Source organism: Callorhinus ursinus, unplaced genomic scaffold (genome assembly GCF_003265705.2).
Source record: "Callorhinus ursinus isolate GAN/ISIS: 27379988/994484 unplaced genomic scaffold, GSC_fseal_2.0 scaffold8, whole genome shotgun sequence".
NCBI lineage: Eukaryota > Metazoa > Chordata > Mammalia > Carnivora > Otariidae > Callorhinus > Callorhinus ursinus.
Window position 1 is genome coordinate 56856743 of NW_027397070.1, and position 24492 is coordinate 56881234.

A 24492-nucleotide genomic window follows, 5' to 3' on the forward strand; every position below is an offset into this window, starting at 1 on the left:
CCTTGGGTGAGCTTCTCTTTTCATGGTCATAATATGGAATTGAATTTGAGTTTATATTAAACAAACATTATGTTCCTTAAATACAAAATGTCTTCTCAGTCAAGTTGGCTTAATGTGGCAGCCTATTAGAGAATGAGGAGAAACCAATTTTAACCCTAAATTGGTCCTTGCCTAAAAATATCCATGTGCTCTAATATTCAAAAGTGAATATTAACAAATTTGGTATTTTCTACTGACACCAACACATATAGCTTAAAATTAAATAGAAAAAATACAAATAATACTTTAAAGCCAGCTACCTGAAAGTTGTGATTTAAAAAGAAACAAAATTAATAGTTGAGCATTGATGAGAAATTTTTGCTCCCGTTAGAAGCTTTTCTACTCCTGTGTTAGGTTAACAAACGATGATAACATGTTTGGAGCTTCAATAAAACATTAATCAGCTGGAAAAAAAATAGAATGTTTAAAGAGAAAGTAATATTAGCTACATTTTGACCTTAAAATTGTATTTGAATTCAGATGCATAATGTTGAAAGAACCCTTTACATTACTCTCTGAATATCTTTCTTACTGTCAGACACTGTTACCTCCTTAGTAACCATTATTGACTTTTTTTCTTGGTAGCAGAATCCTGTGTTTATTCAGAAATTGGGTGACTGTTTGTTTTATGGAATCTCTTAGCCCTGGGCAATGAATGTTGATTAGACTACGGAACCAATCCCAGTAAAGCCCAATTCAATTATAGCAATTGGTTTAGGCAGGCGAATTTGACACTTACATATAAAGGGGGAAGGGGTTGTATGGGAAAGGGGTAATAGGAAAATTCCCCTTCCCTTAAAACTAGACGTGAGAATAGAACACTTTCTGCCCTAACCTTAGATATTAAAGTTAAATAACATGACATTTGGGGCTTGTAGTCATATTGTGAGCACATCGCTGAGCTGCTATGCTAGAATAAACCACCTCCTGATTACATTTTCATATAAGATAATACATTTCCTATTGTTGAAGTAATTTGTAGTAAGATTTTCTGATTCCTCAAACTGAAAGCATGCTAATTAACCTTAACTTCAAGATTTTGGATCAATCACTATATGTTTATTGTCTCTTTCCTGTGTTTCTGTTAATCTGATTGAGCTGAATAAACCAAGATTTATTTCCATCCACCTAAATTCTGCTACATTTCAGTGGATTTCCAGGTAAACTCATTGTATTGACTTAGGGATTCATTATTCTTAACATCTTAAGTCCTTCCATCTCAAAGCATGGTTTCCAGGGTTACTGAATGAGAAAAAGAGAGAGGTAGAGCATTACCCAGGAAATTTTTACTGCCGCCAAATGATAGTGATTTTCATTCAGTCCATTAGCCAGAGCTAGACACATAACCCAGAACAACCACAAGAGGCTGGGAAGTATAGGAAAGCTCTTGGATACCTAGTGAGTTTTAAAATCCTCTGCCACAGTGAATCTGTCCTAAATATAGAGATGCCTGTTGTTAGGATTAGGGAATTTACTTCTCTTACTATCTAAGAATAAGAAGGGACTCTCCTGATTCCCTTTAGTTCTCAGTTATTTGGCAAAAAAATTAGATTTAACTTAATTACAAAGAACAAGTTTTATAAGAGCTACAATAGGAGAAATGGCAAACTGTAGGGAACCACACATGTGTGCAGCAGAAGGTCCATGATAGGGCTACAGTTCAGAGCATGAACACTGAAGTTTGATGGACCTGTGTCTGTATGGAGGTCATTTATCTGTTAGGTGTATAACTTAAAATTTTCAAAGTATTTGAGCTTGGATTAGTCATTTGCAAGATGGGAATAAAATTAGTATCTCTTCTATAGAGTTTTGAAAAATATGTGCTTGGTTCATAGAAAAATGTACGATATATGATAAGCATTTTGTTGTATGATACAGTAAGCAGGAATGTTAAGTGAGTCCATCAGTGACCTAAGCAAAATCTTGAGAATCCAATATGGCATAGTCATTTCTGTTGTGTGTTTTCCAACATCACCAGACAGTTCTCAAATTCTCAGTGGACACTGGCTGGGTGTCCTGTGAATTTAACTCAATTCTAACACTTTCTACCTAGAGATACTGGTTCAAAGACTCAGAGAAACATTCACTTACATTTATTATAAAGGATATGATAAAGGATACAAATGAACAGTTAGATGAAGATGTACAGAGGACAAGATCCAGAGGTTCTTGAGTGCAAGAACTCCCCTCCTCAGGGAACTGTGGTGCACCACCCTCCAGCTTGTGGATGCATTCACCAACCTGAAGCTCATTGGTTCTCTTTGTTCAAGAGTTTTTGTAGATCTTTAATTTCCAGCCCATTCCCCTTTCCTGGAGGTCAGTGGGCGGTTGAAAGTTTTAGCTCTCCAATCACTTGGCCTTTCTGGTGATGAGCCCACTAAGGCTACCTAGTGGCCCTGTCCTAAGGTGTAATTGAAATTTGAATAACAAAAGACATTCCTATCACTCAGGAAGTTACAGGCATTTTAGGAGTTTTGCTCCAGGAAGCTGGGACAGAGACTAAATATATTTCTTATTATACCACACCATCCTATATGAAACAAGCATTTTCTTTTATTCTCTAAATTTGCTATTTAGTATGCATATATTATAACTAAAGAGCAGAATAAATAGAACTAATAATGTGACATTTTACAAATAATAAACAGTGCATTCTTTCTCAAGCAAAATTTTCCTTCTGCTGTCCATGTTTGGTATTTTATAATCATGCCGCAGTTTTGTCAGTGGAAAGAGGATAGAAAAGGCAATTAAGTATACTTAAGGTTATATTAGGCAATTATAGTAAATGTAGTGCCATGCTAATAAAACATGGGTGATTTTCTCAATAAATAAAGTCTTGGATTATAAATTCTTTTGCATTACATTTCCCAACTCTCTGCAGTACATCCATAAGAAATAATGCTAGAGAGATTCTATTATATTGATGTTTTAAGTGCATTTTGACATAAACGGCACCCCTATTCTTCAACCATAATTGTGTCAAAACTTGCTACTGTTAAAAAAGAGACAACACATTCTAAATGGAGTCACTTGTGCTAAGCCCCACATCACCAATTAGAGACTTACTACTCAACTTAATTACAGTTTCAGGCTCTCCCAGAAATGGAATCTTAAACCAGTCAATCTGGAATTACCTGGTCAGCACTAGTGAGGTAATCTGTCTGATGAACCCTATCATCCCCTAAAGGAAGGTGACCTTGCCATAGACAATCAGTTCTTCACTGGTACAGCTTTTTTGTTCCACCCAATTCTGCTTATAAAAGTCTTTCATTTTGTACAGCTCTTCAGAGCTCTTTTCTATTTGCTAGATGGGATGCTGCCTGAATCATGAATCCTTGAATAAAGCCAGTAAGATTTTTAAAATTTACACAGTAGAATTTTGTTTTTCTTAGCACTACACTTTCATATTTTAAATATACAGAGAACAAGAATAGCTTGGGTATAAAAGACTCTTAATCCTTTTATGTTACCAAAGGCTAACTTTTGCCTTTAATCAATTGCATTTGCATTGTGTGTAGTGTGTGTCTGTGTGTGGGCATGCATGCATACACATTTGGTGTTGGTGGTTTGATGAATTGGAAGAAAAGAAGGAGTACTGCTTTCTTTCCTTGTAGCCAGCTCTCCATTCATTCACCAAATACTATGTATGGAAAATTGGGCAAAGAGAGCAAATACATTCTGTCTTTAAAAAGTAAAATTTAGCAGCAAAGATAAACATTAAATAAATAAATTCAATAAAGTATGATCAGTGTCATGGCATGTCCACCTGTTATATGAATATTTGCTTGATGATATGACTTACCTTAGGTGAGTCAGGGAAGGCTTAAGGGCAGAACAGATATTTAACTGAATAATGAGTAGGAGGTAGATAGGAAAAAAAAAGTGGGAAAACCATACCCACACATTGATACATGTTTCCTTTTATTCTGAGATTTTAATTTCTACATTTTGTTATATATGTATGTGTTCAGGGCTTTTGTTTGAGCACATGGTAGAGGGTATTTCAACAAAACTGAGTAATTAACATCTGCAAGGATCTTCTATCATTATCTAAAAAGGCTAATTCTTAGATACTTTGTTTTATTCTCTGCAAAAGAAAACATAATGGGTATTGGACTCTGATGAATAGGTACTTGGGTGCTAATTGTATAACTTGGGCTAAGTTTTTAACCAAGCAGACATCCTTTATTCAAACAGTTAGTCAACTGATATTCATTAAAATATAAATTAATATTGATATATTAATGAAAAACAATTAACATGTTAATTAAAATTTTACCTCTGTTAGTGTTTAGTGGGCCAGAAGAAGTAGATGCCATGGAGGATGAGGATGATCAGCAGGAGCAGATAGACTAGGGGGAAAGCATAGACTGAAGAATGTAGACTGATTCATGAGGCAGAGCATCCATTGTACATATATACTGACACACTGGGTGAGAGAAGAGGAAGGGTAATGAGGGATGCAATGATAGTAATGATCTCTAACAGTTGGATATTGCTCTAAAGCAACACAAAAATATCTATTCACACCTATTTTTGTTTTGATCTTATGTCAAGACACCTTCAATCCAATTTCTTAACCTTTCACATAGTGTAAGGCATTTTGCCTTCCAAACGTGCCATTAATTATTGTTGTGGCTTTGGGTGTGACACTTAAAGCATGTTTTCCTTGGGCAAAGTATTTTTAAAATATAAAATATTAATTTTCCTTCAAAACAAAAAATTATGGTCCACTCCCTTTCTAGAATAAACTATGAAATTTAGTTTATCTATCATTGTTTCCTGTAAAATTCTTATTATCTAATGCAACCAAGAATCAATAACACAGAAATAGTGAGTGTTTGTAATAATGTCCTGAGGCTCAGCATTATTGACAAGCACATTTCTAACTACCAACTAATAAAGAAATCATGTTAATTAAATTTGTGTATTAAGGATGAGTGGCACTTTTTGCTGTTGAGAAGACACTTCCATTTACTCAATAAGCTATATTGAGGGACTATTGTACATTGGAGTTCAAAAACAAATCAGGTAAAACCTTATTCATACAAAGTTTGCAGCCAAAGACAGATAAACAAAAATTCACAGTCAACTGTATTAAGTACTTTAATTTACATGCACGTGTGGTCTTAGGACAGCACATTTGATCCTCACAGTAAACTCGTGGGTTAGATTAAGGCAGAAAATTGAAGTAATTTGTCTAATTGCCATGAGTTTATAGGAGCAGTGTTTAAATCTTAATTTTTTACTTCAAAGTCTGTATTTTTCTGAATAACTTCTGATTCTTTGAAAACTAAGAATCCATGTATACATATGCATACATCCATAGGTGGACCTGTACAGTTCAAACCCATTTTGTTCAAGGGTCAACTGTATTTTAAAAGTTTCTTATATGCACATTCAAATTCCCTGATCTACTCTTTCCGCTAAGGTGCATATATCAATACTTATATGTAATCCACCAAACCACAAACTCAACCATGGTACAGGGTGTCTATTTCCAGAAGGGCTTCACCATCAGCCACATACAGGGCCATATCCAGTCTCTTCTGTGAATCCACAGGCCCTGGTCTGACCCTGAATCACCAGTCAGGACTCCTTTCCTCCAACAGTGGTTTCCAGTTTTGTATCTTGTCCCTTTCTCATTCATACAAATTGGTGTATTCTTCTTAGGGACCTGTTCTGCCAACCAAAGGGGATTCAAATAGATCTGTCCTTTTCAGGTCATAAAATATTTCATTACACCTTTCCCTAAAGCACTTGATGCCAGCTAGCCCTGGGCCTCCACAATTAAGGAGACCAATGGGAAGCTACCTATGAGTGATCCTTGAAAATAAATTAGGATCAGCCCCAAAGTGATACGTAGTCACCAACTCTAGACAGAGTTTTGCATAATTTTATGCCTCATCGCCATTGAACTTGTGCTATGTCTTAAAAGAAATATTGGGTGTTCCTCTCTATTGTAAATATAGTTATATACATGGAAACATCTCAGCCTGAAAATAAAACACCTGAGCCAGTTCTTGGCCTGAATAAGACCATCATAAATGTGCTGATTGCCAGGGTGAAACCCATATATATTGCTGCTAAAAGCTGAACCAAGCTTTCATGACAAGAATTCTATCCACAGAAAGCAGTTTTGCAACAATATCATGCTGGTGGTGGCATAGCTTTCCAGCATTCTCACTGAGCCAGTCATTAATTCCTTTTCCAACTGAATAGAAATCATTGTGTTTCTTCCTCACCTTTGCCTACTCCCGTGTCTTGCCTCCATTCACATTATGTATATTTTAGTATTCAGTTTGGCAATTGACTGCTTAGCAACTATAAAATTATTTTGGAGGAGAATCTATATGAAAAAAACAACTTTCGATAATGTTGTAGTACATGCCCTTGGAAAACTAATTTTAGTGGAAAGAGATGTTCAGCCAATACTGATATGCTGAAGAGTATGAACGTATATTTTAGTATATCTTCTGTAATAATAATGGGAGGTTAATCTTTATAGTCCTTTTTTATTTATTTTTTTGGGGGGGGGATCCCGATGCAGGGCTCGATCCCAGAACCCTGGGATCACGACCTGAGCTGAAGGCAGATGCCCAACGACTGAGCCACCCAGGTGCCCCTACAGTCCTTTTTTAAATTATTTTTCCAAAGAGGTATCCTGTTTATCTATTGTTTGACTCTCTTCCTAAGCCAATATTATTAAGAATTATTTTTTTCTTAATCATTACAAACAGTTTCTACATTTTTTAAAATTTTATTACATTATGCTAATCACCATACATTACATCATTAGTTTTTGATGTAGTGTTCCATGATTCATTGTTTGCGTATAACACCCAGTGCTCCATTCAGTATGTTTCCTCTTTAATACCCATCACCAGGCTAACCCTCCCCCCACCCCCTCCCCTCTAGAACCCTCAGTTTGTTTCTCAGCATCCATAGTCTCTCATGGTTCATCTCCCCCTCCGATTTCTACATATGTTTTTGCAGTATGCTTATTTCTTTTTATATGTAGGAAAAAATAAAGCATACATTGTATTACAATGACATGAAGTCATTCTAAAATTTTCTGGACATGAAAATTTCCAATATTTCAGCTTGATAACATGCCTAAATGTGTCTGTGGGGAGGGTATAGTGACAATCGTGCACTTAGAAAGAGATGCTGGGAAGCTATAATATATAATAGGCAAAGGGGAAAAGATCATGGCCATAGGGAAACAGAATATACAGTTATCCTAGTCTTCCCCCAGCACCTTTTTTTCTAAGAATTGTAATTTCTTCCCCAATTTCATTATAGAAGGGGTGCCCATGAACCCCATGTTTTACTAGAAGACCAATCAAATCTGTCCAGGAAGAGAAGACATGGTGTGATATGGCTGCTCCTGCTTCAGTGGTTGGGAACAAACTGTTAAGTTGAACCTGTGAGATACTTTTTCCAGATTTCTGCACTTGGGCCCAAGGTTGCTGGAGCATTAACTCCTTGGATACTTGAATCCTAATGTGTGCAATAAAGGAACCACCACAGCCATGTTTTTGTTTCATGAACTGAAATGGGGGAAGATAGTCTACAGATACAAGGGGGCTGAATAAAGAGATACTTGGAAAGAAGCACAGAAAGATAAGAGAAAAAGTCTTAACATTGTTTGAATCCTTGGATTCATTAATTTCCTTCTTTCTTTTTATTTATTTAAAATTAAATTTTAGTTAGTTAACATGGAGTGCAGTATTGGTTTCTGGACTACAATTTCTGAAGCCCAAATACATTCCTCCATTGGTTTCTGAATCCAAGAATCTCCTTAGTACATTATTCCTTTTTGAGTCAGCCCATTTGAATTGAATAGCTGTTACTTTGCCCAAACAAATGTTAACTATACTGCATGGTACTGAAGAGTTGGCTGTATCAGAAGTACAGCAAAGCAGACAGCCATCACAGCCTCACCAAAGGGTTGTTCAGGTCATGATCTAATATTGGAAAACACAGTAATCACTGTGAAAGCCTCCTGATCAGGGGATTTAACCCAAATTTTGTGGCACCACTGCACAGAACTGTTGTGCTGCTGCAACTGCATTCTCAGGCACTTCTCTGGACCATGGTTAGCTGTCTAAATTGCAAAAACACTGTGTATACTCTATGCAACCTTGGACCCAAGTGCCTGTATGGAAGAGGCAGGGAGTAGTTCTCAGACTACATCAGATGCCCATTCCACTCTAAAAACATACAGGCCAATAAGACAGGAGGCGGACTGAGAACTACTAAGTTAAGATGATTGACTTCCCATACTTCCCTAGAGCTGACTACACAGCTGAGTCTCTATCAGCACCCTTTGCTCTGATCCCTTCCCTTTCCCGACCCAGCCCTGGTTATCAAAATAGTTAACATTTTTTCCTGCCTTACATATTTGTAGTCAGGAAAATGGAAAAAAATAAAACGAGTCGGGATCTGGGATTTTCTGAAGTGGAGTACATCACTTTTTAAGATCTATGACTCAGAGCTTAAGGTAGACAAGGGTATATGCGGTTCCTGCTTTCCTTCCATCTGCATTAGAGAGGGAATGAGCTTATGGTGGTTGGCATTAAAACTATTGAGTACATGCTTTTCAATGACGGTATTTGGTATAATTTACCTGAATGTATATGAGTATGTGTGTGTGTATGTTTGGTTTTATTATCAGTTTTATGGACTTATTTATTTAAGATGTCTGCGAACTACTAACTTCAGATAACAGTATTCTTGACAACTCTTAACATCAGTCTTTTTATTCTTATTTTTCCTATTATTTTGAATTGGTGGAGTTCATTCCAGGGTGATAACAGATGATTTGCATCTTGCTAGTAATCATCTTAAAGAAAACCACCGAGGTTCATTAGTTTGATATTTCTCTTTGGGCAGTATTTTCACAAATTCCTGCCCAATTGGACCAATTTCCAAAAAGCCCAATTGGCTTAGGACTCCTAAGCCAAGGTTGAGGAGACGGAGCAATAAAGGTCATCATATGACCCTGATATTCATGACATAACTTGTACTTTACTCATAAACTTTAGTCTAATTTTGAACCATTTTATCTGAAGTACAGAATGAGATTAAAAAGAGTAATCTGGCAGTTTTTAATACAAAGCTCAACATAGATTAAATGAACAGATTGAAAATATCAAAGATGTGGAATAAGATGTAGAAGTTACTAAATGTTGAGGGATTGGAGGAGGATTGATGGGTAGAGAATCTTGAATGTAGATATGAAAGACAAGTTGAGCTGGGTGGCCATCACATAGGTCATTAGGGGCTGCAGCTGGAAGGATTATGCCTACAGAATGCAGCATGCTTATGGCATGAGATGTGTTGTGTTCTGGTGTGTTTAAAGGATGAATGCAGTGCGGTGGCCAAAAACCTCTGACTAAGGTGGGCATGTTTGCATTCATCAGAATACAGCTTGCTTGAGGATGAAACAATGGGTTAATTGGAAAGTGTAAAATGTAGTGCCTCCTGGACACAGTGTAATTGGCTCCCACTGGCACATCAGGGCAATGTGCCAGGTTCTGGCATTGGCAGGGAATGAGTTCTCAATTAGGCAAATTTCTCCACTTCTTACCCACCAGCTCTGCTAATGCTCTGGTCTTTGGCTGAGATTATTGCAATAACCTTCTAACAAGTCCCCCTGCTACTCCTTTTGCCCCTTTACAGTCTACTTGCCACATGTCAGCTCAGGAGATCCCTTCAATTTGTTAAGTTACATTACATCACTCGTCTGCTCCATGACCTCAAATAGTTTTCACTCACTCAGTAAAAGCCAAAGTTCTCATGGCTTTTAAGGTGCTATGTGTTCTGCTTCCCCCGTTCTTTACTGTTCTGATCCTAAATCCTACTCCTCTTCTGTGAGTTCACTTACCTCAAGCCACCGGTGACTCCTCACTATGTCTCTAACGTGCAAGGCACACATCTTCCTCAGGGCCTTTGCACTTGTTGGTTCCTCTCTCCAGCATGCTTTCCCCTATATAGATGTATGTATACTTCAGTACCTCCTCAGAGAGGTCTTCTGGGCTTATTGTCCTCCTGAGTTCTTGAAATCCAGCTCTATAACTATAATTTTCTGTATAGTAATTATCAACTATATATAAATATATATGTGTATGTTTTTATTTTTTTATTTTTTTAAAGATTTTATTTATTTATTGGTCAGAGAGATAGAGAGCACAAGCCGGGGGCATGGCAGGCAGAAGGAGAGGGAGAAGCAGGCTCCCCACTAAGCAGCGAGCCTGATGTGGGACTCGATCCCAGGACCCTGGGATCATGACCTGAGCTGAAGGCAGTCGCTTAACCGACTGAGCCACCCAGGCGCCCCTATATGTGTACGTTTTTATTTTTTTTTAATCCTCTATCTTCTGATACTTAAACACAAGCTCTGTCTGCTTTATGCACTAACTTATCCTAGCACATAAAAGTGCCTCATAGATAGTATGTTCTCCGTACATATTGCATATTTGTTAAAGGAACTGAGCCCTTCCTTGAATACCCAGAGATGCCTTGAATACCCAGAAATTACTATTTACTTCCTTTAGGGGATATATAAATACATACCACATATATGTATGTGTAAAATTCACTTACATGTAATGACCAGAAGAGAGGAAATTAACAAAAACTAGTGGAAAGGAGTCTAATTAAGAAAAAGGAAGAGGACGGGCGCCTGGGTGGCTCAGTTGGTTAAGCGACTGCCTTCGGCTCAGGTCATGATCCTGGAGTCCCGGGATCGAGTCCCGCATCGGGCTCCCTGCTCAGCAGGGAGTCAGCCTCTCCCTCTGACCCTCCCCCCTCTCATGTGCTCTCTCTCTCTCTCTCTCTCTCTCTCTCTCATTCTCGCTCTCTCAAATAAATAAAAAAAAAAGAAAAAGGAAGAGGAAAAAAAAGTGGAGTGTCAAAATTAAGAAGATCCAGAAACAAAAATTCTAAAAGAAATCCTAGAGAATGGCTAAGGGAGAACCACTGGCTCAAAACTGTAGGATCATCAGTCACCTTTAAAAGGAGATTTTCAATTTTCAGGAGGATGAGAGCAACACATGAAAAGGTTTAAGTTACATGGACCTGCGAAAGAGACCCAGGGCATCTTGGAGAAATAGGTGATTCCAAGTCTGGGGCAGGAAATGTACTGGGAACATCCTATATTAACAGAAATGAAGGTTGCTATCCAAAAATTCCTGAAGAGTCAATTTGAAGAGAGTCTCATTGGCCAAAGATGAGACAATTTAAACATTAATAAGAATAATAAGTGCCATGAAATGAAATACATTAAGTATGATTAAATACATGAATTCATAATGAAAACAAAATGAGCAAAGAAAACACACTGGTCATCATTGGGAGATTCTACAAAAACCCAAGCTCATTATTTTGAAACTGGTAAATGAAGGGTGAGGCATTTCTATTGCCTTTTGGATAATAACTAGAAGACTAGTAAACCAGATATTAGATGAAGGGTTTTTTCCCTTTATAGAGGTTTTCGTCTGATAAAGAAGACATTATAAAATTAGGAATTATCACGTTGAAACTTCTATTCGAATTAATGAATCTAGGCACTGATCCTCAACAATTGTTAACATAAAAAAGAGAAACAATCAGCCATTATGTGTTTCCTGATAGAAGGACATACAATCTACCAATGAAGCAGTCTTGCCAGAAGAAACAAAACTGAATCAGATCAAGCCTCTACAAATAGTTAGCAATTTACAGAGTAACATATTAATCTGTGCCATGGAAATAGAATCAACACAATGCAGACTGTAGGAAATGTTAACAGGATAAACAACCCTATCTCCAATAAATAAATCACAAGAATAAATAAATTGGGCAGAACTTACAAAAAAGACTTCAATAAACATCAGCAAATTACATTATTTGAATTTTATGTGGACCCTGATTCAAGCAAATAAAAACTAATAAACATAATAAGACAGTGGAAATTTGAACACTGAATGGGTTTTTGATGTTATTAAGGAATTATTGTTAATTTCTCTTACATATCACAAGGATAATATAATACCTTTATCTCTCAAAATATTTGTGGTTGAAATCATATGATGTTTGGTATTTTCTTCATAAATCATGTTCTCTATTTTCCCTCAAAATTCCTCTCTAATAGTTAACTCTTTGTGCTAAGCCTGTGTTTGTCAGAAGCAGAGCCTGAGATGAGGATTATGTGCAAGTGATTTACTAAAGAAGTGCTCTTGGGAGAGACCTGTAAGAGTACAGATTCAGGATAGTGAAGAGAAGGAAGTCAAGTGAGATAAAGTCCCAACTTCAGCCAGATTCTGCAGAGAAGCATAAAAGTATTAATTATACTTCAGAGAGTATTTCAACTGGAGATCTGGCAAAGCCTCAAGGAGTCTGGAAATGGGAGATCTGCAAGAGTCCTGGGTGGGAGGCAGTTAGCTTCATGGCCATGGGGAAACAGAGTGATGAAGAGTATGACCTCAGGAATCAGACAGCAGAGGTTTAAATTCTAAATCCTGGCTCCTCCATGTACTGTGACTCAGCATTCTCATCTGAAAAATGGGAATAATAATAGCACCCACTTCATAGAGTCACAGGGATTAAGTGAGGCAATCTATATATAAGTCTCTTAGAACAATGTTTGGGTCATAAAGCTTGAACAAATATTTGGAATGATTGACAATAGATGCTTTGACTGATTGATGTCCTGAAACATACAACCTGTTTTTAAGGACCCACAAAGTTAGTAATAAATATAGGTGATAATAAATATATACCTGAGCAGGTAGATGGTGGTTGGAAAAGAGTTAGGAGGAATCCAACCAGAGATGGGGGCTGCCTTAGATAGCTTTCTCAGGTAGCAAACTCCAAGACACTGATTTGTGTGTGCTGAGGAACACTCTTGGGATCAGCTCCATGAGGGGCAGGAGAGTAAGAACTGGAATCTTTAGTAATACAGGGAAGACAACACAGGATCATATTTTCAGGGGGAAAATATGTGAAAATGAGGCACAGACTCCAAATACTCCTTGAATGAAGGGGCCTAAATCTTGGAATCTGTTGAAGAGCTTGAAGCCAGGAACAAGATAAGATTCGGATTATGGTAAGCAAAGTATTAGGCAGGAACCAAAGGAACATGAAGGTTAATTTGATGATATAGACTGAGTTATATCATTTAATGCTCACAATAACTCTATTAAAAAAAAAAGGTGGTTAATACCGCCCTCATTTGAGAGATGAAAAATCTTAGATAAAGTTTAAGTAATGTGTCCAAGTTAACTCATTGATTAAGTGGAACAGTTGTGACTAAATCCCAGATTTTTTTAACTACAGAGCTTGAGTGTTTAACTTCAATACTGAAATTTTAGTCCTAAGCTTTTAAGGCTATTTTTGGTCACCATCAGTTACTTGACCATTAATAGCATGAGGATATGATATGAACTGTTGATGGAATATATCTAGTATCTCCTCTATCAAAAAACAAAAAAAAAGTTACCATATGTTGTAATTAGAATGTTTTCCTAAAGTATTAAACATTATTAGTGGATATCCAGGACCCAAGAAAAAGCATTAAAATGTTTTGTTTTATTTATGCCAGAACTCAGCCTCCAGTAGAGCTGTGAGATATAAAGCTGACTTTCCTGTTGGTAAAAGTATGCTGACAGTGGGCTCAAAAAAGGAAAAATATACAGCATGAGATTGATCAAGCCCACTGGTCTCAAGCATAGAAACAAGTAAGCAGGGCTATAGCAATATTTTTTGCATCACTGGTCATTAATAACGTGTCAGCAAGCATGGGACCATTTCCATCCGGCTATTGTATTAATGCCAATTTAGGAACAGAATAGGAGTAATTGGCTCAACATGCCTACAGTCACTTGTTTATCTAAGAATAAAACACTGAGAGGCATGTTGGCAAATTAAATGAAAATGAATCCTGCTCATAATCGAATAAAAATACAATACATTCAGAGAATTATTCTAGTGTTGAACTTTCCCCCATGCCCTAACTAACTGGCTGGAATGACTTCTTAAGTGTCATCTTATTCAACTTTTTGAGATGCAGATGTTCCATTTAAAGGGAAATCTTCATTTTATTTTATTGTAAAGCTGGAATATAAGACTTTGGCTTTGTTATTCAAAATGGAAACAGATTTATTTTAAGGCGATCTTTTATTAAGCATAAAAATAGAAATTCTAGTATATTTTCAATCCAGGATGAATACCTGGAGTCCTACCCATATACAATAAAACTATGAAAATACTGCTGCTATCCTTGTAACCTAAGTGTTAGAATAAAAACTCCTGAAGGTGGCACATCACTGCAAGTACTCAGTACTTAAAGACGAAAAGGTAAATGAAAAGACTTTGTTCTGAATAAATAATGATAGTTCAGATTTTTGGTATGTATTTTTCTGATAAGATACAAAGCTCCTGAATGATTTATAAATGTGTGATGTTGGAATAAGTAGAAAAACAAGTTCAAGTCATTTTTTTTTATCTGAACCTTTATTTAAATGATGCAGTAAGAGATTTCTACAAAGAAACCTAAAAAGCCTGGCATATGGACTTAGGCATAGTAGGTGCTCAACTAATACTTATTACGCACCACAAACATAGGGAGAGTGTGAGTTTGGCAATCAGATATGCATGAATTGAAATTCCAGTTAGAAAATTTATCATCTCTCCGATGGTTTATTTAACTTCTTGTCCTACAATTTCCATGCTTATAGCAGAGAATCTACTTCAGGGAAGGAGGTGAGAATTAAAGGAATCTAATATGTGAAAGAATCTAAAACTATATTTTACACAAAAATGTACATTTACCCATTTCATCCTTGAATAATTTTGAGGCTGGAATTCTCATTTCTAAAATGACTGTGAGCTGTTATTGATAATACTGACAGATTAATAAAGAAGTCTATTTGAGATGATAGCAAAGTTGGCATGTTTTCAGTATGGATAGACAATCTTAAGATAGGCATGGCTAAAGGGGGTGAGGAATAAGCTGGTCTCTGAAATGCTCAGAAGGCTTATAGACAAATTCCAGACACAAAATGCCTTCCATAATGATTCAGCTTATTTTATGTGCTTTGAAATGTACCAGATATTTCAATGTTTAATTTTAAATAAAAAATTTTATTCAATTTATCCTTTTTAAAGTTATACATAATCAAATAATAGCATGAAGAACTGGAAGACTGAATAACTGGGTGAGTGAATAACTTCATAATTGAACTTGAAAAGTGAACTTGAACAGTATTATTACTTGTAAAATTTTTGGCCATTTACTGAAACCTTTCCAGCTTCTAATTCCTACAAGTCTGAATATTACATATTCTGATAATAGCATAGGAATCTACTTAAGAAAAAATAAAGTTGAGAAAGAATTAACAGTGTAAATCAACTTCAGTGACACCACCTACACCAAGGTGACATCCATCTTTATTAAAGAGCTACAGGACTTCTTGAGATTTTTATGATGAGAATTTCTCTTTTAGTCAAGAAATCATAGTTTCAGGAAGAACTGTGCTGCACTCCTCTTTGTATATATCAAACATATGCCACAGAATCATCATATGATATTTCTCTACCCACATTAGCAAAAATTAATGTTTGATTAATGCATTAGATTATTAAAGGCATACTTTTCCCCAGCTCCATATGGAATTTTTCTAAGATAGAAATTTTACTAGAAAGTTAAAGAGGCTGGTGAACATAACCAGTTTTCATCTAAGAACTGTGATATCTGTCTTCCTATTCCAATTGTGAGACTATTTCAAACAGTATGACAAGGAATTTTTCTTATGTATTGTTTATATAAAAGACTCCTGTGCATTTTTTATCAAAAGAAAATGAACATTTATAGCAAAACAAGAACAAAAACAAAAACAAAAAATTTGTAAAGATATCTTGAAATTCAGTCAAAGGAGTTTGGATATGTTGCTATACACAAGGTATATGAGAAGAAAAAAGTTATATATTTCTTACTAGATTAAATTAAAGTACTATACAGTGGCTAACTGAACATAATAAAAAATTAAATGTATTTTATTATAAAAGAAAACACTGTTGCCAGTGTAGGTGCTGCAAAGTAGATAACAATTGGGATTCAAACAGAAATGAAACATTTCAAATACTTGTACTTCATACCAAGAAAAAAATAGAGAAAAAAAACACCTTAGTTTAAAGTAGCTTTAAAAGAACAATGTGAGACTTCTGGAATGGCAAATTGAAGAAAATGACAAAATCTCTCTCCAAAAAAGCAATGATAAAAACTGGACAAATTGTCAAAAATAACCATTCAAGTGCTCTGGAAATTGACCAAAACCATACAATAAATGAGAAACATGACTTTAAGAATATCAACTGAACCTCAGTAAAAATAGTGGAGGATTGTGGAATTTTAGGGCAAGGCTGCTTTGTTCTTACCCATTCTAGCTCTATCATCCAGAAGTTTACCTGAGGGTATAGGCTGCAGCTTACTAGCAGGCTCACTGGAAGAAAGGCTGTATGTACAGCACTGTGTGCAAACTTAGAAAAGATTGCTGAGGCCATAATGAGCTACTGGATTTTAAGAGATCTATTGGCAAAATATGAAAGTCCTACTTTTTCCAAGTGTTTGAGCATAACCTCTAAACAAGTATTGGATGAGAAATAAGCTATGTTGACCCAAGAACTATGTCAAACAAACTAACCTTAAAAAGCAAAACAAGAATTAAAGAAGATAAAAATAGAAACAAATAACTGAGCAGAAACATCAGTCACCACACAGGCAACAAATTAGTCCAACCAAGTCACTAATAAATATAAAAATAGAAGCAAATATCAATCCTGGTGGAAATCAGAGTCTAGAATTGTTGCAATGTAGTTCTAAAAGTTCAGCTTTCAAAAGAATATTATGAGGTATGTAAAGAAACTAGAATTTTTGACCCATTAAAAATTATGTTGCAATCCCTAGAGCAACAACTAAAAAATATCCACCAAAAAAAAAACCACACACACACACACACACACACACACACACTCACACACACAAATCCAGTAGATAATTCAACAAAACAATTTTATGGCACATTAGATAATTATCAACATAACATCAAGAAAGGAAATAGAGGGGAAAAAAAGAGAGAGAGAGAGAGAGAGGGAGGGAGAGAAGGTGTGAAACATAAAGGAAACAAATAGCAAAATGGCAGATATAAATCCAATCATGTCAATAATGATATTAAGCATTCATGGATTAAAAACTCTCCTTAAAAGGCAGAGATTGTCAGAATGGATAGAAACAAAAACGAAAATTATAAAGATCCAAATATATACCCCCTATTAGAGGCACTCTTTAGATTCAAAGACACAATTAATCAAAAATAAAAGGAGGGGAAGAGATACACCATGAAACAGTAACCATGAGAGAGCCAGAGTGACTATACTAGTATCAAACAAAAGACATTAAGAAAAAAATTTCATTTAGTTACAAGATGGACATTTTCTAATTATAAAAGATCAACTCACTTGGGAGGCATAATAATTATAAACACACATGCACCTAACAAAAGATTAAAAAAATATATGTAGCAGATTTAGACAATTTAAAGGATAAATAGAAAATGTAACAAAAATATTTGGACAATTCAATGTCCTACTCCCACAAATAGTGAGCTCAGTTAGAGTGAAAATCAGCAAGATTATTAAGGATGTGAGACATAAGATTACAAAAGACATTATTGATGAAAATGACCAAAGAGATATTCATAGAACACACTATACAACAGCAGTAGAAAAAATACATGGAACATGTTTCAAGAAAGATTATGTTCTAGGCCATAAGAATTCTCAATAAATGTAAAATAATTGGACTCCTATAAAGTATGTTCTCTGATCACTATGGAATTACATTAGAAATAAAAAAGAAGAACATGAGAAATCCAAAAATATTTGGAAATTAACTAGCACACTTCTAAGCAACCAATGAACTAAAGAATAAATCAAAAAAGAAATCAGAAAACATTTTGAGTTGAACAAAAATGAAAACACAATACATAGAAATTCATGGCATGTATCTAAAACATTGCTTAGAAGAAAATTTAGAAATGAAATGCCTGGATTTGAAAAGAAATATTTCAAGGCAATAACCTATGAATTAATTTTAGAGAGCTAGAAAATAAAAGAGTAAATTAAACATAACACAAGAAAAAAGAAGAAAAAATGATTAGAAAAGAAGTAAGGAAACCTGGGTGGCTGATCAGACTCTTGGTTTCAGCTCAGGTTATGGTCTCATGGGTGATGGGACCAGCTGAGTTAGGCTCTGTGCTCAGTGGGGTGTCTGCTTGAGATTTTCTCTCTCCTTCTTCCCCTCCCCCTCTCACACACAGGTGTGCACTCTTTCTCTCTCTCAAATAAATAAATCTAAAAAAAAAAGAGAAATAAATGGTATCAAATACAAAAAAAAATACTACAAAAGCGAATCCTCAAAATTTTATTGAAAAAATCAACAAACTTGTCAAATATTTACTTAGAGTTGGCAAGAAAATAAGAGTAGAAACAAATTACCAAAACAGGAATAAAAGGGAGGCTAGCACTACTGATTTTACAGAAATTTAAAAAAATCACATGGGAATATTATGAATAATATTTTGCCAACAAATTACACAATGTGGTTAAAATGGAAAAATTCCTAAAAAGATAAAAATTACTAAATCTGAACAACAATAAGAACAACAACAAAAAATAGAATATATGAATAGATGTATAACAAATGAAGAAATTAAAACAATGATTAAAAATCTTCTCACTAAGTAAAGATCAACCTCCCATGGCTACCCTGGGAATTTAATTGATCATTAAAAGGAGCAAGTAATAACAACACTTTGTGAACTCCTCCAGAAAAGGGAAAAAGCAACAGAAATGGAAAAATTTCTTCAGAAATAAAGGGGGAGGGAACACTTCCTAATTCATTTTGTGAGGCAAGTGCTATCCTAATCTTATCAGTAGAGGGAAAAAAGACATCAATAGGGAAAAAAGAAAAGTACTGGCCTATAGATTTCATGAATATGGTTGCAAAAATCCTCAAGAAAATATTAGCAAATAAACCCAGCCATGTAGGAAAATGATTATATGTACACCATGCCCAAATGAGGTTTATCTCAGGAATGAAATTTGGTGTAATATCTGAAAATCAATTAATGTAATGCACCATATTAATAAAGTAACAAAAGCTCATGATCATGTTAATAAATGCACAAATACATTTTGGAAAAATCTTATATCTACTGATGATAACTTCTAACAGATTAAGAATAGAACTTCCTGAAACAAATAAAGAGTTTCTACAAAAGTCCTATAGCTATAGCTTTTTTTAATGATTTTAGGGGAAAACATTTGATGTTTCACCACTAAAGTGAAAAGTTTACTAAGATGGTGCAACACCAAGTGCTTCCCCCTTAAGATCAGGAAAAGGCAAGGATGCCTGCTCTCACCACTTTTAGTCAACATTGCATGCATTGAAGATATAGGCAGTGAATTAGACAGAAAAAGAGCAGAAGAAAATGATAAAGAAATAAAAGGTATCCAAACTGGAAAGAAAGAAGATTGTTTTATTTGCAGAAGACCTGATTCTGTACATAGAAAATCCAAATAAGTCACAAAAAGTAACAAAACTTTCAAATAAGGTCAGGATCAAGATCACAGGATTTAACATCAATATAGAAACATTATATTTCCATAGTAGTAGTAGTGAACATTTTTGCAAATGAAATTAGAAAAAACAATTCCATTCACAATTGCATGAAAAAAATGAATAAAATACTCAGAAGTAACATTAACAAAAGCAGTACAAGATTGTGTACTGAAAATTTCAAAATGCTGCTGTGAGAAGGAAGATTAAATAAATGGAGAGACATTCCATATTCATGAATCAGAAGATTAAATGTATTAAAATGGCAATTCACCATGAATTGGTCTATAGATTTAATTAAGTCAATTTCAACCACCACCACCACCACCACCCCCCCAAGCCTTTTTGTTTGTAGAAATTGACAGTGTCAAGCTTACAGGGAAAGGCAAATGAGGCAGTGTAGCCAAAACTTCTTGACAGGAGAATAAGATCAAGCACTTGAACACTTTCCAATTTCAAAACTTGCTATAAATCTATACTAGTCAAGGCAGCATGGCCCTGGCATGAGGATAAACTTATAGAGAAACTGAACAAAAATGAGAGTTCAAAATTAAACCCTTTACATTAATGGTTAAAAAGAGCAAGGCCACAGTTAGATTTATAGGTCTAAATTTTTTGTTCAGTAACAATCACCAGGGAGGTTTATAAAACACATTGTTACCTAGTAGCAGCACAAAAAGAAAAAAAAAAGTTGGATAAAATTTGAGAATCTTGGATCATGAGATTTATTTCAAAATTACATTAAAGTCATGCTAATTGTGGGGAAGTGTCAAAGATAAACACAACCAGACATTAATTTTAAAGAGTGAGAACAGATTGTGTTCAGTAACTACTGACTGTAGGGGAAAGGGCTGAGCTCCATTCTGATATGTTCAGAGGTGATCAGACCTTTGAAAGGAGAGTAGAGGAGGGAGGGGAAATGTCTGGGGCTTAAACAGTCAGGGAAGTGAAAAATCACAAAATGGCAGAAGGGGGTAGAGGTGGTCCAAGTGAAACCCATCTGGGTTTGCTAACTGGCACCTACCAAGGTTAGCTTCTTCCTTTACACAAAGACTGGGAAATAGGGGCCCTATCTTCAGGCATTGGCTTCAACAGACAGTAAATTCTTTTGGCAGCCATGAGTTTTCTCAAGCAGGCACTTTAAGAGGGACTAGAGACATCCTACGGGTACTGCCTGGAACTGTTAGAAATTATAGTAGTGTTTGTTCAAGTCTTTATAGGCCAAGATGGAGGCATAGTCAAGAAAAATCTGACTACAGTTTGGTTAAGGAGAGAATCTTGGTCAGCAGGGATTTTAAAAAGTGCTCTGTAAGCCACCTACATGAGAACAATTGGAGTAATTACTGGAAATGTAATTTTTGAATCCTACCCAGAATTATTAAATAAAAATATTAAAATTAAAAGAAAAGTAAAATGTTGAATCGAATATTTAGAAATCACCCTAGGGCGCCTGGGTGGCTCAGTTGGTTAAGCGACTGCCTTTGGCTCAGGTCATGATCCTGGAGTCCTGGGATCGAGTCCCACATCGGGCCTCCTGCTCAGCAGGGAGTCTGCTTCTCCCTCTGACCCTCTTCCCTCTTGTGCTGTCTATCTCTCATTCTCTCTCTCTCAAATAAATAAATAAAATCTAAAAAAAAAAAAATAGAAATCACCCTAGATGATTCATACATACATGAAAGTATGAAAACCACTTGTTGAGAGTGACCACAATATTAGAAATGGATGTACATTGTGATTTTCACAACTGCTTGGATGAAAACAAAAATAAGGATATAATAATGACACCAAATATATATTAAGAATCTAAATATGTGTTAGGCTTATTTTAAGAATTACATGTATCAACTCACTTAATTGCATATTATGGTTGGAATATTCATTTTAATGATAAAGAAAACTATATATAGAAAGGTAAAACAATTTACCTACAGTCCATACAGCAGAGCAAGAATTTGATCCCAGAAATTCTGCCTCCAGGGGGCCTGGGTGGCTCAGTTGGTTAAGCGACTGCCGTTGGCTCAGGTCATGATCCGGGAGTCCCAGGATCGAGTCCCGCATCGGGCTCCCTGCTCGGCAGGGAGTCTGCTTCTCCCTCTGACCCTCTTCCCTCTTGTGCTCTCTATCTCTCATTTTCTCTCTCTCTCAAATAAGTAAATAAAATCTTAAAAAAAATAAAAAAATAATAAAAAAAAGAATTTCTGCCTCCAGAGACTATATCCTAAGTCACTACGTTATATATTTAATTGCTGACATGATGATCAATAACCTCTATCCAACATTCTTAAGAAAATTTCCTGTGTATATAGCAGTGTGGAGGTGTTGCTAAATTTGGCAAGACTTATTTTTGTGGAGTACTGAGTGTTAGAGGCAGACTGGAACAGCTTAAAGATGGAATGGTCAAAGAAGATAGAAAGAAAAAGTAAATATGAAAGCAAAAAGTATTAAATGATAAATTAATCATATTTCCCTCTATTTGTAGAGAAAACCAATAAAGTAAAAAAATCGAATTTTTGAAAAACATAACAAAATAAATAAAAACTTAGCCAGACTAATCAAGGAAAAAAGGTGATAAATTTATATTATCAGAAAGATATTAGATATTAAATATATAGCTTAAAGACATTAAGATCTTAAAAATATTAGAAATCTAAAGAATATATTTTTAAAAAAGCATATTGCCTTTTGGCTCCTGGAGCCGTGCATTGGTGGTCAGCAAAAACAAGTGTCTTTAGGAAAGGTGGCAAAAAAGGAGCCAGGAAGAAAGTAGTTGATACATTTTCTAAGAAAGATGGATGTGAAAGCACCAGCTATGATCAGTATAAGAAATATTGGAAAAACACTGGTCACGAGAACTGAAGGAACCAAAATTGCGTCTGATGGCCTCAAGGGTTGGGTTTTTGAAGTGAGCCTTGCTGATCTGCAGAATGATGTAGTTGTATTTATAAAAGTCAAGCTAATTACTGAGGATGCTCAGGGCAAAAACTGCCTAATTTCCATGGCATGGATCATCCCCGTGACAAAATGTGTTTGTTCCATGGTCAAAAAATGGCAGACCGTGATTAAAGCTCATGTTGATGTCAAGACTACCAGTGGTTATTGGCTTCATCTATTTTGTGTTGGTTTTACTAAGGAAACACAACAAGCAGGTTCAGAAGACCTCTTAGACTCAGCATGAGCAGGTCTACCAAATTTGGAAAAAGATGATGGAAATCATGACCTCAGAGGTGCAGACAATGACCTAAAAGAAGAGGTCAGTAAATTTCTATGTCTTTTCTGATGACATAGACATAGAAAAGTCTTGTCAGTCTATTTATCCACTCCAAGATGTCTTTGTTAGAAAAGTAAAAATGCAGAAGAAGCCCAAGTTTGAATTGGGAAAGCTCAAAGAACTTCATGGTGAAGTTAGTAGTTCTGGAAAAGTTACTGGGGATGAGATCAGTGCTAAAGTTGAATGAGTTAATGGATGGGGGCCACCAGTCCAAGAACCTGTTTAAAATTCAGACATTTTGGGGTGCCTGGGTGGCTCAGTCATTAAGCATCTACCTTCTGCTTGGGTCATGATCCCAAATCCAGGGATCAAGCCCTGAATCAGGCTCCTTGCTTGCGAGAAGCCTGCTTCTCCCTCTCCTTCTGCCACTGTTTGTGTTCCCTCTCTCGCTGTCTCTGTCTCTGTCAAATAAATAAATAAAATCTTAAAAAAAGTATGAACAATAAATAAAATTCAGATATTTAATGGCAACAAATAAAAATTCTTATTTGTGAAAATAAATAAATAAATAATAAATAAATAAATAAATAAGGCATATTAATCTGAAAACTTAGATGCCCACATTTTTAGAAAAAATATAACCTACCAAAACTGAAAAGAGAAATAGGCAAATCTCAACAGCACTTGTTCTGTTCAGTACATTAAATCTATTATTTTAAAAATACCAGAAAAATCTCCAGATTTAGATGATTTCATTAGCAAACTTTTCCAAACATTTAAATACAAAATCTTCTATTTAATAAAGATAAAATAATTCTTAGTTCCTTTTTTATTAAGTAAGAATAATCCTTATATCAAAATGTATCAAGGACACTAAAAGAAAAACTATAGATCAATTTCTCTAGCAAATGTTATTTCAAAAATCTAAACAAACTTTTAGCAAACTGAATCCAGTAATACCCAAAGTGGGGTTAAAATGAGCTGAAAGCCTTCATTCTTTTTACCTGTGTGAGATACTTTAGGCAAATTCCAAGAAAATTATTTGTTTCCTGAAGATTAGAAAAATAATAAAATTGGAGTATTAATCCATTAATGGAAATGTAGAAATAAATGGAGATAAAAAATTAAATGAAATAAAAGAGTGGGTATATGCATGTCCCTGACAATATTTCCTGCATTTGAAAATTCTGGAAAAAGAGTTTTGCAAACTAGCCAGTAAGATTTCTTTTTTCCCTATTTATTTGAGGTCATCCATATCCTCCACACATGTTCTTAGTGGTCCCTACTTATGAATAATAGATGCAAATCTGTGTTTGTCTTTTAGTTTTTTGCTCTTTTGTAGTCTTGAGGGAATGATACAACAATACTTTGTGTCACGCTATCAATTTAAAATTTAAAAAAAATGAGAAATACCTATTTTGGAAAAGTGATCGCTTTTGCATTTTAAAAATATTTATAAATCAGAAATATAAATGTAACTCCATAGACACCATACTTATTATTGATCAAATAATTTTCAAGTAAATTAATGAGGAATAACTTCTTGATAACTTTCCTAAAATTTTATATCACTAACCAGAAA

At 35.2% G+C, this 24492-nt stretch overlaps 1 pseudogene; it reads left to right on the plus strand.

Moving 5' to 3' along the window:
- The first annotated feature begins 20663 nt into the window (after positions 1–20663).
- On the plus strand, positions 20664–23196 carry LOC112821866 (small ribosomal subunit protein eS1 pseudogene; annotated as a pseudogene).
- The last annotated feature ends 1296 nt before the right edge of the window (positions 23197–24492 follow it).